Source organism: Eriocheir sinensis, chromosome 3 (assembly GCF_024679095.1).
Source record: "Eriocheir sinensis breed Jianghai 21 chromosome 3, ASM2467909v1, whole genome shotgun sequence".
Lineage (NCBI taxonomy): Eukaryota > Metazoa > Arthropoda > Malacostraca > Decapoda > Varunidae > Eriocheir > Eriocheir sinensis.
Genome location: NC_066511.1, coordinates 12,964,624 through 12,977,972, shown reverse-complemented (window position 1 = coordinate 12,977,972; position 13,349 = coordinate 12,964,624). Strand labels below are relative to the sequence as shown.

Sequence of the window (13,349 nt, the reverse complement as noted above, 5' to 3'; positions counted from 1 at the left end):
CAGTTGGCTTTGGAAGGCACTTTCAGGCAACATGGAATGACTCATGCCTAAAGTTGGTACTCTCTGAGGAAATACCTTTCTCTCACTGCTTTCCCATCTGTAACCCAATCAAGGTTAAATAGTTTTATGTATTTTTAAGAATCTGCAGGACATGTATGAATTGTTCCTTTATTTAGCATAATCAGTATTAATAATAAGTTCTGCACTACTTAGATACTTAATTATAACATCATTAGGAAAATGTTCACAACACAATAGTCACTTCAAAATATGATTAATGAGAACTCTGTATATCATGAGCTGAGGTGGCATCCTCAGAGAGCAGCCTGGTTGTGTTTAGATCCTTTACAGGCCTTAAATGGGTTAGGACATGCTTCCTGAAGGAGGACAGGAAGGGATCGAGCACAAGACGCGTCAACAACAGTCATCACTTTTGTTCACTGTCAAAGATGAAGCTTTTTATTGTCATATATTAGATAAAAAAAAAAAGAAGATGAACATGGTTGCTTCCCTCCATGCTCATCAGCTTAACATGGAAAAAAAAAGCAACAGTGGGAAAATTGTTATGAGAGTAAGAGGAGTTCTCAAGGCAACAAAGCTGTAGCTGCCTGCCTTCTCCTACTAGTCAGTTTTCTTCATTTACATAAAAATATTAAACTTGAGAACACGCTTCAAGTTAATTGTTAGTTATCAGGTTGCAAACCACTCATAAGCATCCACCAAGATCCATGGGTAGGCTACGGGCTACGACGAGCACAGTTTCTGAACTACAGTAAAATTTCCTACTTGTTGGGGAAGGGAGCTAGAAAAAGTAACTGACTGACAATGAAAGGATAACTGTAAAGGGAGAGAGGTTGGAGAAAAATAAGATTAATTACTTAAAATAAAACCTAAATGATATTTTGCAGACAATAGTTAAAATAATCTAAAACAATTCTAACTGAGAATGAGAATTAATTCCCAAATGTTTAGTGATGAATTTGAACAAGTTTATCTGATAGAAGAAGATGTGAGATTAGGTAAAACATTTATACAGTGAAATTTCTAATGACTGAAGTGTTTTAGAAAACTTTTAAATAAATATAAATTTCAAAGAACACTTCTGTTCACTGGGAGGAGAGAGCATTGTGAAAGGAAGATCATCACATGGTAATGGCACAGTAATTGTTGTACTGTCAGTGGCAAATTTCAATGAAAAATTAAGTGAGAAAACTAGAATCACAGACACTCCACAGCACAGCAGAGTCTGGCCAGTGTACAGATGTAGAAGAATCTGCTAATGTTTGCAGGCCACTGTATGAAATTACTTTTTTCATATGAAGTGAAATAAAGGTATAACAATGAAAGATATTACAGAACATTGTCTAAACTGGATGAGTCTCTATTCAACATGTTTTTTCTATATGTATTAAATGTATGAAAAAAATAGGCATTTGTGAGGGACAAGAATTTAAATACTAAAAACAAGATATATGGCACATGTTATGTTTAAAATTTAATGCAAAGAAGATACAATAAAAGTCCTTTAATCCAAATCGTAGTAGATGCCAAGCCTGCCCGCTGTAAGACTTTTTGACGAGACCCACTACTGTTATGTCCAACACTACCATGATACATGAGAAATATTTCAAGATCTTAACATTCTCACCACAAGCATGAACAAGTTGTAATATTTCATCCAGCAAGTTTCCAAATGCCTAAACCTTGCTCTTGTCCCTGGAGACCTGAAGTCCCAAAGGCTTTGCCTCTTAGTGCAGTGCCTTGAGGGCCATCACCAGAACCTCTGCGAGGATTGCAGCAAAAACATGATAGGCGACACTGGTATTGCCAATAGATACTCCACAATGACTCTGCCTAATTCCCAGTCCACATAAGTGTTGAAAAGTAATGCAGCAAGGACAAAGTCCTGCCTCACTTCCATGTTCATATGAAAAAAATCTGTAAACGCTCCCCTACACTTCACAGCACTCTCAGTCGATAGACTAATGGTCCCTGCAGGAATCCCGCAGAGTTGCAGGAGATCCCAGAGTGCCTCATGATGCACTGAATAAAATACCTGCCTTCTTGAGATTGACATAGGCTGCAAGCAGTTCCTTTCAAAACTCACATTGGCACTCCACCTGTATATAAAGTTAGGATATGGTCAGGTTTTGACTCCATGCATGAACCTGGGGCTGTTTAGGTCTCTGCAACTTCAGCAGTTGGCTATGCATCACCATGAGCAATATATACATGTACCTTGCCTGACACACTGAGTAGTGTAACACCATGGTAGTTGTTAGCATGCCTAACTACAAATCTGCAGACCCAAGTTCAATCCAGGCCTGGGCAGTTGATGTGCTGCCCACTCAGCTGTTCATCCTCTCATTCAAGCTGGTTGATAAATGGGTACCTGGGGAACCTGTGGTAACCAGACTATCACAATAGCCCTGTATCCCAGGGTAATGGGTGCTCACTCACCACCTACTCAAGGGCTGAGGTGATGGAGAGGAGAGCCAATGCAAAGCCCAACTATAGTAATTACTCCCAGCTGCAGGTAAAAACCCAACATGGTCGGGTTAAAGAGAAGAAATATCTACATAATTTCTTATATATTACCAGTAATACAATATACCAAGAGAATTGACAACAGAGCAGTTGCAAGGCATTTTGGTCTAACTTCAACTGAAAAAAAGTTAATGACTGGCAAAAACAAGACCTAAATGCGCAAGCAGCTTTACAATGACCTGCCAGTGAGGAGCGCTGTGAATGTCAGGAAAGACAGGACTTTTTATTCCTTTTAAGATAAGGCCAGCCAAAACTGAGGTGCTTCTTATATGCACATAAGCTTTATAAACTTTTAAATACATATTTGTCAGATACTAGTTAAAAGATAAAAATAATAATGATATAACAATAAAGACAATACTAAAATAAAACAGAACTAACCAATCCTATCTGTCTACAGTAGCCTAAAAAGAGTAATCTGCTGAACTAAATTATCATATAACCTATTGTCACAAAGTTTTGTGTGGGCAGCAAGGTCTCAGGCAGTGTGAGATGGGAGGGGTTGAGCAGCCCATTCCAGGCCAAATTTTTACATTCTAGATTTATGTAATAAAACACTTTCACAGATCAATTTGTTAGTTTCAGGAAATGAGCTTCTAACATACAATACATTGCAACCTTAACCCAAGGACATCGGCAGACCCTTTTCAAGGCTTTCACAAATCGTGGCTGTGGTACGGTGGACCCTAAAAAGGGCTCGCCATAAAACACCTAATTCGACCTAATTGTAGGCGGTGGTGGCATAGTGCAACCCACCATGAATGCCCTTGGTCATTGTGGTGGGTGAGTGATCTTGATGTGGGCTTTTTTGTCATAGGTGGTGCTGTAAGGTCATGGCAAACTGAATTAGCTATCCATACAGTAATCACTTGTCAAATTCTCTATACAATACCCTCTCGAGTTTCACGCTTGCTTCATTTTTTCGACTTTACTTTCTTGTTATCTCAAAATATGTACCTTGTTAATAGGCAGAAAATGGTGAGTAAGAACAGTTCGTTTTTAAGCCGCAGTTGAAGGCAGCTGCCTTACAATTGGCTGGCAGTTCTGAATACACGCTTGTGATCCACGTGGTGTCGTCTGCTAAAGTAAGGGCAGTCGCTCGCGGTCACCCGTGGGACAGTTGGACAAACCTATATTTTTCTGATAGTTTTCAAATAATCTGCTAACTCTTTCTGTTAAAAATCATGAAATCACTAATATCATGATTGACTTTTCAATGCCTATTGAACGTAAACCACTGCCGCCGCTGCAAAATAACTCGCTGAGAAGTTCAACTTGTTTACTGTTTTCATATTTCCCTCACTGCTCACAAAGATCACAAGCGGCAGACTAGACCCAAACCAGGCAAATTACTACTTATAATGCTGTGTATTCTCACAGCGTGCATGCGTGGTGGACAGCAGAATGACTAATTTCATCGGGGAGATATTTCTCGCACCACCGGCCAGTGTAGTGGACCTTCTTCTTTTTCTTTTGACCTGTAACGCTTTGTATCGCTCCTTAGGTCCTCCTTCTCCACACTTTTATACTTCATCATGCACTGGCGCTTTCACAGTCATTTTGTTTTTGATCGTTACCAATGGCGGCGGTCGCCGCTATAGTATTTCCACGTGAAACTGGCCGATAGGGTAGTAGCGGCTGCGGGGTTAGCCTAGAGCCACACGTACCACTTGCTCTCAACATCTCTCGATGAGTCAGCAGCCGCCACCCCTATCGGCCAGTTTCACGTGAAATACTAAGCGGTGATCGCCGCCATTGGTAACATTGGTAACAAACAACATGACTGTCTTCACCCTGAACTTAGGTGTTTTCTGTCCTTTTCTTTCCCTGATTTTGCTTTTCTATGCCCTTTTGCAATTTTTCACTATTACTTTTCACCGTCGCTGCCATGCCTTACAGGTCAAAAGAAGAAGAAAAGGAAAATAACACTGGGAGATCTACAATTTTCATTGACTCGAGAAAAAGACTTTTGGACTGTGGTTCCACAGCACGGGGTGTTCTCTCATCTTGTTAATCAAGTAGTAAGCAAAGCAGTTCTACCAGTCCATTTTACGAGTCTCTTGGTGGGCCATCTTCCACTGCTCCTCACTCCTTAGCCACTGCCGTCATCTGTTTGTTTACATGCAGCCATTCGGTACCCACGTATCCACGCTCGTACTCACAACCGATTTCCATTCATTAGGACAACCAACAACTCGCTCCCAATGGTTGGAGACTGCCTTTTAAGACAGCACACATGACGCCGACGGTAGGTAGACGTGACATGTACATGTCAAAGCAGCGCGAAACTCGTGGCGGTAATGCGCGAAAGTCGTGATGGAAAGAATTTAGGACTAAGCGCTAAACTCGAAGATCGCGAAACTCGGATAGCGCGAAACTCGAGAGGGTACTGTAGTAGACAACAAGCGACTCTCGGCTAGATGCCACGCGTCACGAGACTGTTTATTTTGTAACAAACACCACCCAAAAACAATGGAGTTCGAGTAAAAGTAAATATTTTTAATGGCTTTATGGTTATGAGAGGAGTACACTGATGTACGTTCCAAGCTCTTTTCTTAGTCTCAAAATGCAATGTAATTTTGCCGTTTCTCGGCCACTTCTCAGCTTTCCCATAGCCGAAGCCCACGGGTTAATACTTTGCACCTCCGTGATGTAGTGGTTAACATGCCTAACTATGAATTCAAAAGCCCGGGTTTGATCCTGAACCAGGCCAATCACTGGTCAGCTCACCTAGCTATTCATCCTCCATGTCATACTGATTGATAATTGGGTATCTGGGGGAACAACCTAAGAAAGGGACACTATGGTAACCCAGATATGCACAGATAGTTTATATCCACCAGAGGCTCAATGGCCAATGAGACAACAACACAACTTGACATAAGCTCCCAACTTTAATTACATAGTACAACTAAAATAGAAACCCTCTGCCACTTTGGACAAGAGGGAGTGGAGCATAAAGTCTGGCAGTGTAGGAAGAGTGGCAGTACCCAGTTGATCCTCTTGTACTCCAGTATGTAATGATACTTTTCTATATATCAATATCTGTTAGTTTTCAGGAATAAAAATGGCTCCTGTAGAATATGCTGAGTCAAAAATAATACAGAAAGTGTTGATTGTAACACCTATGGGGGCTGCCATCTAGGTAATACTGTTGGATCATTATTTTCTGTCTTTAAAAATTTGGATTGTCGCATTTTTTAGGGATGTTCACCCAGTGGTATTCGGATCAGTGGACTTTTAATGCATTCACAAATCACCAGATTACATCTTATTCAAATGATTATAATATGTGCCACACCTTTAATATACTGTGGAGTCATAACTTGACTACTGACAGTGGTGTGCCTTCACTCAACTGATACTTTGGAGCTTCACTGTATGCACAATTATAACAAAAGGGTCAGTATAGAAACTATAGTGTATGACTCTCTCATACAAAATAATCCTCACAAACACTTGAGAGATAGGAGTTTTTCAGTAAGTACAGCTGCCTTTTTGTGTGAGAAATACTCAAGCCCTACATTAGGGCTATTGCCTGTTGCAAGATGCAGGAAACTCAGATGAATAGGAAGAAATTTTCAAATAGATAGTAAATGTAAGGGGAAACGCAACATCTGGGAATTTACATAAACCTTTAGGGGTTTAAATTAATTGTGACTAAACTTTTAAAGCTTAAAATATGAAAACAGGATCTAGTTAAAGGCTTAAACAAATCTAAGAGGGTATAAGCTTAGTATGAGACTGGAGTGTCTAGTTGTGGATTGAAAGGATTAAAGTTAAAGAGTGAGAGGGTCAAGCAAATGAAACATGAGGACCCTTTTTGTTGATTTACCCGGAATTCCTATGGTAGGAGGCAGGAGAGGGGGGGGACAGAAGGGAACTTAAGTCATTGTTACACTAAAAGCTTTGCTGGACTACAAGACTGGCTGTTTTAACATGTCACCCAGCTCATGTTTGATGCTTCCCTACTTCATAAGGTTTTTCCATGTTTAGCATTATTGTAGGTTTATCAACAGCACTGCCAGCCATGAGAAAAATATGATTGGCTCCATGGCAAGAATGATCCATCTTACTAATCAGGAAAAGGTAGAAATGCAGCATTTCAAATAATTATGGAATTTGAAAATAATCCTTTGTCACTGATAAGAGTACTAATGAATCCAATGTTCCTTTAAAATATTATACAAGCCTTGTTTAACTAAACAACGAATATGACAAAATAAAGATTAGAAGAACTCAGAGGAAAGTTGCTTAGATAAATAATCAAAGGAGTCATCATAATACTGATTTTTTGCACTGACAGTTGCTATACCAAAATTCTACATATGATCTTTGTTGTATCACGTGATAAAGATGCCCGGTTCTATTCTAACCTACTTCAAAACCAATGTACAGTGGAACATAACAATAATGCTAATACTGAAACATTTTCTGATGGATAATTAATAGTATTCATTTTACTTGCTGCAATGATGCACCTGTGTCTTTATATACAGGGAATCTAAGTACCTATCTATGGTTCTAATGCCCTATTCCCCCTGCAAATTCCCCTCCAGGGGTGGTCACAGCAGAAAATTTTCACTTTTCCACACTGAAGTTCTTTTTTTTCCATCAGTGTAACACCAAATCCCCCAAACTGCCACTAGTTCTCAATCCTATCTCCATTTTACCTGTGGTCTCCAAGCCACACCAGCTCTTCTACTTGATAACCTCCCTTCACAAACTCATCATTCTGCATTTTCATCACATGCCCATCCCACTTCAATGTATTATATTCAATCAATTCCCTGACCATGTACTCTACATATTTTGCTCTCACTCATACCACATCTCCTGCCTATAAGAATCCCATACCATCTGATTAGCCATCACTATGGAGAATCATATCTTTCAATCCCCACATTCACTCTACCACCTCTATCAATTAATTATATCAGTCCTATAACCCTTATGACCTGAAAGAGGAGAATCCATAATCTTAACATTAACCTCCTAAATGGGTCACAACTAAAGTTTACTTAGTCTTCAGAGTAAATGCAAAAAGAATAAGTACCTCAGTGTGTTTATACTTTCTTCTTCTTTATCTTGACAGCTTTATACCAATGCACACATGGAGTCACTGTTGTAGGGTTGTGGCTTGGGGCTTAGGACCAAATGCCCTTCCTGACATCACATGGTGGCACTATATAAGGCTCCAGCTGCCATGCCCTGATGCTTAACTTCAGTGTCTTAATGCTCTAACTCACTAAAGTACCCTGCCTCTTAGTGGTATTAATACTATGCTTCAATTTTTGAGCTGTCACTATGTGCTGAGCAGTCATTACTTTTGATTTAAGTTTAGGATGACTAAATGCCATTGCCACATAAAACAGCAATACTCATATTTTCATAGATAACTTGTAAGCACCCAATGAAGATACGTACTTATCGTACTACTTACGGTGCAGACATATGTACAAAAAAACTATAATCAAATTGTCTACAGTCAGCTATATCCTAGCATGGACACTATTATACTGTTTGCAGTAGGTATATTTTTATTATTTCATGTTGTTTAGGTTCTTTACTTTTGTATTGAGGGGAACTTTCCACTTTAAATGTACTTAGTTACACATGATGCCTGTGTCTTGAAACAGAAGAGAAATTGATCCAAACCGGAAAATGGGGAAATAAATTTCCAATGTGGGGATTGAACCCGTGACCAGCTAGACGGGACGCCAACTATCTACCCAATCGGCTAATGAGGTACCCTAAGGCTAAGTGAGTTTTGGGGGGCTTTCCGCATAGGGTGGGTCACTATACTTCTACTGGTGGTACTTTGCTAACATTACTTGAGAGAGGGAAGCTAAGTTGTGGTCTGCATACCTGATTTGAATTTTCACCAACAAAGGCTTAAGCTACTGAGTAATTGACTTCAAATAGCAGACTTTAAGGTCATAACTGAGAAATGACTACAAGGGGTTCACTGTGCATTATTCTGATTTACAAACCAAGTTATGAATGAGAGGCAGTGGCTAAACTGGAATAAGTGGTGAATGCAATGCCCCACATTTAAGTGTTGCCTAAAACAGACCATCATGACCATCATGTAATGACATCCCATACTACCCAATTAAATTTCAAGTGAAAGAAGTGTGACACTGGGAGTAGTACAGCCCAAAAGAAGTACAACAATAAAAATTCCATTAAACAAAGGTTGAGTTAACCCTAAACAAGAAAGAATAAATGTACACAGGCCTTAACATATAAAGTAAAAATAGTTATTATGCATCTGAAGCTGGAATACCTCTGTAAGCCAAAATTTACACCTTTTTAATATTTTCAACCATATTTTTGAATTCATTTTCAAGCTCCCATGGGTGATTCTGTCAAAATTTAATATTAAATGTGCTGTTTACCTAAATTTGCACCATTATACAAGTACTGACCGTAATATTTTCCTCTCCAGAGGTTTCCCACAACATCCACATCCTGCAGAAAGGATGAACACATTGATAGGCTGTGCACCTCATGCCTGAACCTTTACTTCAACTGAGGCCATGGCAATCACTACACCAAGTGCCACACTTTCTTTACGAAGCAAAATAAGTGGTGCTCTGCTGCCACATGCATCAGTACACAAATGCTGTTACAGATGGGTGCAAATAAATGGCATACACCCTGTGAAGTACCAGAGGCTCCTTTCCTAATTAAAATATCATAGTGTGTGTGTGTGTGTGTGTGTGTGTGTGTGTGTGTGTGTGTGTGTGTGTGTGTGTGTGTGTGTGTGTGTGTTTACCTAATTGTGGTATATGAGAGAGGAGCTATGTTCGTACTATCCTGTCTCTGTATCTCCTATTATCCAACTTGGCCTTAAATTCATGAATCGTCTTTGTGGGGACCACATCTTATTCCAGGCCATTCCAGACCTCCACCACTCTTTGTGGAAAGCTGTTCTTCTATATGGCTTACCTATGAATGCTTACCTATGAATGGATAGTGGGGGAATAAGAAGTGACTTCTTTTGGTGTTCCCCACCTCTAAGACCTGTTGGCCTCATGCCCCTGATCCAAGTGCCTGTCATACCGCAATTTGAAACTGGCTATTGAAGGGGCAGATACCACATTATCTGAGAGCTTATTCCACGGGTCTATAACTCTAATGGCAAACCAGTTTCTCTTCATTGTGGTTCGCCAATGGTCTGGTTTACTCAGCTTGTAGGAGTGGCCCCGCAGTCGGTGAGTGTTGAGTTGAAAGAATCTGGTGAGGGGGACGTCCTCGTAGCCATGCAGGAGCTTGTATGTCTGGATCATGTCACCCCTCACTCTTCTCTCTTGTAGCGTCTGGAGGCCAAGGTGCTTACAGCGCTCTTCTACTGGTTTCCTTTTTCATCTTCCTTCAATGACCTCTTGATTTTCTTGTAGCCCATATTATTAGATCTTCTTTGTCCACTTTTTCCATCTCACTCAGAGCCCTATATACTGCAATCAGATCTCTCTCCCTCCTCTGTTCCAGTGTCGGTAGGTTCAGCCACTTCAATCCCTCTTCGTATATTAAATCTCTTAGTCCTGGAACCAGCTTTGTTGCTGCCCTCTGAACCCTCTCTACTTTCCTTATGTTTGACTATACTCAGCAACCATAATATTACTGCGTACTCCAACTTTGGACATACCATGTTTACAATCAGTTTTTTCATCATTTCCTCATCCAGATATTGAAAAGCAACTTTTTATGTTTATCATCAGGTTTTATGTCTCACCTACAATGCTATTTATGTGTTTCTTTGGCAACAAATTATCTGATACAGTTACTCCCAAGTTCTTTTCCATTGATGAATGTGTGTATTTACCTACAGTAAACCCTCTGGTATCCGGGTTAACAGAGCCACGGGGGCACCCAGTTATGGGAAAACCCCGGATATGGTGTAGGTTAAGTCTACGGACCTGAAAACCTAACTTTCGCCTACCACATTTAATATATCATCGGCACAAACGTAGCTACTTAAGATCACGCCCGTAAGCCCACGACAGCCTTCCACGCCCGCGCATACGTATATATATATATATGGATTGAGTGCAGGGACGATATGTTATAGCCGTAAAAGAGAAAAATATGTTACGGGTTACATATCAGCCACGCCACCGCCACCCCGCCCCGCTCGCCCTGAGAATATATATCCTTATTATCTCACAAACGGAGTTACTTAAGCTCACGTCTGTATGCCCACATCAGCCCTTTATGCCTGCGCACACGTGGATATATGAAACGAGTGCAGGAAGGATGCATTATAGCCGTAAAAACTGCCCGCCTTGCCTCGCCGCCCACGAGAATGTTTTACCTAGTTTTCTGTAATGTTACATTATATACGCTAACGCCAGTGTAGGCAAGCCTTTTCCCATCCACAGTAAGTGCGTGGGTGTTGTGGCGTCTCTTGCAAACGATAATTAGTGACATAACGTAAGAAAAATTGTTGGGGCGTTGTGGTGCTCTGGTCAGCACCCACCATGGCCCCAAGGACGTGGGTGTTAAGATTCACTCCTAACGGGATAATTAACGCTTGTACACCTGACCAATATATATATATATATATATATATATATATATATATATATATATATATATATATATATATATATATATATATATACACACACACACACACACATCAGCGCCACGGTAAGCGCCGCAAACACCACACACAGGCAAAGCAATGCCTGGAGAAGGTAAGGCACACACACAAAAGCAATTAACTGGGCCATGGTAAACGTAAACAATGGCGTGCGGGGCGCTTGTTTTGTTGTGGTGCGCAAGGTAAAGAGAATCTCTTTACCTTGGTGGTCGGTATGCCACCCGAGCAGAGCTTAGAGGCATCGTGCGGGCAATTTGAACGACTTTTGGCGGCACGCGACAATTTAAAAAAAAATTTTTGGAAAAAATCACATTTTTGAAAACTGCTGGATACAGGCGAGGTCGGATACGGTGCACCCGGATAACTGAGGGTATACTGTATTTGTAGTCTACCGGGCCCGAGCTAAGCTCTAAGGCCGGTGTCACACTGGGTGGTTTTGCCAAGTGGCAGCGCTAAACGGATTCGCCGCTTTTGCGATACAATCAAATTGGAGGTGTCACTTGCCGCGCGGCGTCACCCAACACCACATCATACTGCGACAGGACTGCCCTGCTGCGGTGCCGCTTCCCACCCCGATTGAGGACAGAACACACACAGTTCAATGCACATGGTCACACTGGACGGTTTCACCGTGTGGTCGACCACCATGTTTGACGTTGATTTGTTTATTCAATTAGTGTAATTGTCAATCTTTCCTCTGTAGATATTGCCCTCCTGAACTGTGTGTTTTGTTTGGAGATGTGAGGCTTTAGAACTTGCAGCAATTTATCAAATGAAGCCTTGGTCATTCGGTATTAGTCAAAGAACTTTTCATCATATTTCCTTATATTCTCATAAAACTTCTCAAACTTTTCACTAGTTTCCCTTTCAGCATGAAAAGGGTGAACCCAATTTCTCTGACATGTGGGCTCTTTAAGTAATCCTTCTGCCTCAAGGACACAAACAACCTTGAGCTTAGATAGCATGACTGCTGGAGGTAAACTGAGCAGCACAGCCGCGCAGTGTGACATATGGTACTGGTTAGGTGGCGCCACTGCCCTTCCCCACCCCGCAGTTTCGCCGCACGGCGAAACCGCCCAGTGTGAAACCGGCCTAATAGTCCCGTCTCCATATCTACATCTATCCAGCCTTTCCTTTATTTGTTGGACACTGCTCGCCTCCACCACCTCTTCCCACAAGCTGTTCCATGCGTTAACACTTCTATGTGGAAAACTATACTTTTTCAAGTCACTCAAACAGGTTTATTTATTAAGAGTTTCTTCCTATGTCCTCTCAGTCCCAGCATTTTCGCAGTTAAGAAGAGATCATCTCTATCCACCTCATCAAACTATTTACCAGCTTATACAGCGTGATCAGATCTCCTCTCTCCCTTCTTTGTTCCAGTGTCGTCAAGTCCATCTCCTTTAATCTGTCTTCATACGTCATATTCGAGAGTTCTGGGACCATTTTAGTTGCAATTCTCTGTATCCTTTCCAGCTTTCTGATATCCTTCTTTTTGTGAGGCGACCACACAACTGCAGCACATTTAAGCTTTGGTCTTATCATTGTTGTTATTATTTTCTTCATCATTTCTTTGTCCATAAAATGGAATGATATCCTTATATTTTGCATCATCCTGTAGGTTTCTCCAAACAGCTTGTTTATGTGTTTTCTGTGGCTAGTGTGTCTTGCATTGTTACTCCCAAATCTTTTTCTTCAGGTACCACCGATAAGTTTTCTTCTCCGATCCTGTATGTTTTCCTTGGTCTTTTTTTACTTTTCCTCATTTCCATAACATGGCACTTGTCTGCATTAAATTCCATCTCCCTGTATGTGTGTGTGTGTGTGTGCGTGTGTGTGTGTGTGTGTGTGTGTGTGTGAACATCCCATAATAAAATTACTTTCCCCTTACAGGCAAGCCTCATGATTTATATGCTTATTGTGATTGTGATTTCATCAAAACTCGATGAATAAAAGAATAAAAAGTAAATCAATGAAACAATTTTTTTTACTGTAAAAAATGTTTTGGGATAGGTGGATGGGCACCTGATTCTCAACACTGCATTTTTTTATATAAATTGGCTATGTTAAGCAACAAAATATAAAACATAGTCAGTGTGATAACAGCTTAAGATATTACAAATGAACAAAGAGTTGATGCAGATGGTGGCATCTTGATCCCACATCATATTTTCTTTACAGAAGTACTGGT

The 13,349-nt window shown here is 40.7% G+C and overlaps 1 protein-coding gene across 19 annotated transcripts in view; it reads right to left on the bottom strand.

Annotated features, from left to right (window-relative positions):
• The window catches only part of LOC127005223 (voltage-dependent calcium channel subunit alpha-2/delta-3-like), a 223,061-nt gene that overhangs the window by 6,759 nt on the left and 202,953 nt on the right, over positions 1-13,349 (bottom strand). The gene's annotated exons all lie outside the window — the stretch shown is intronic.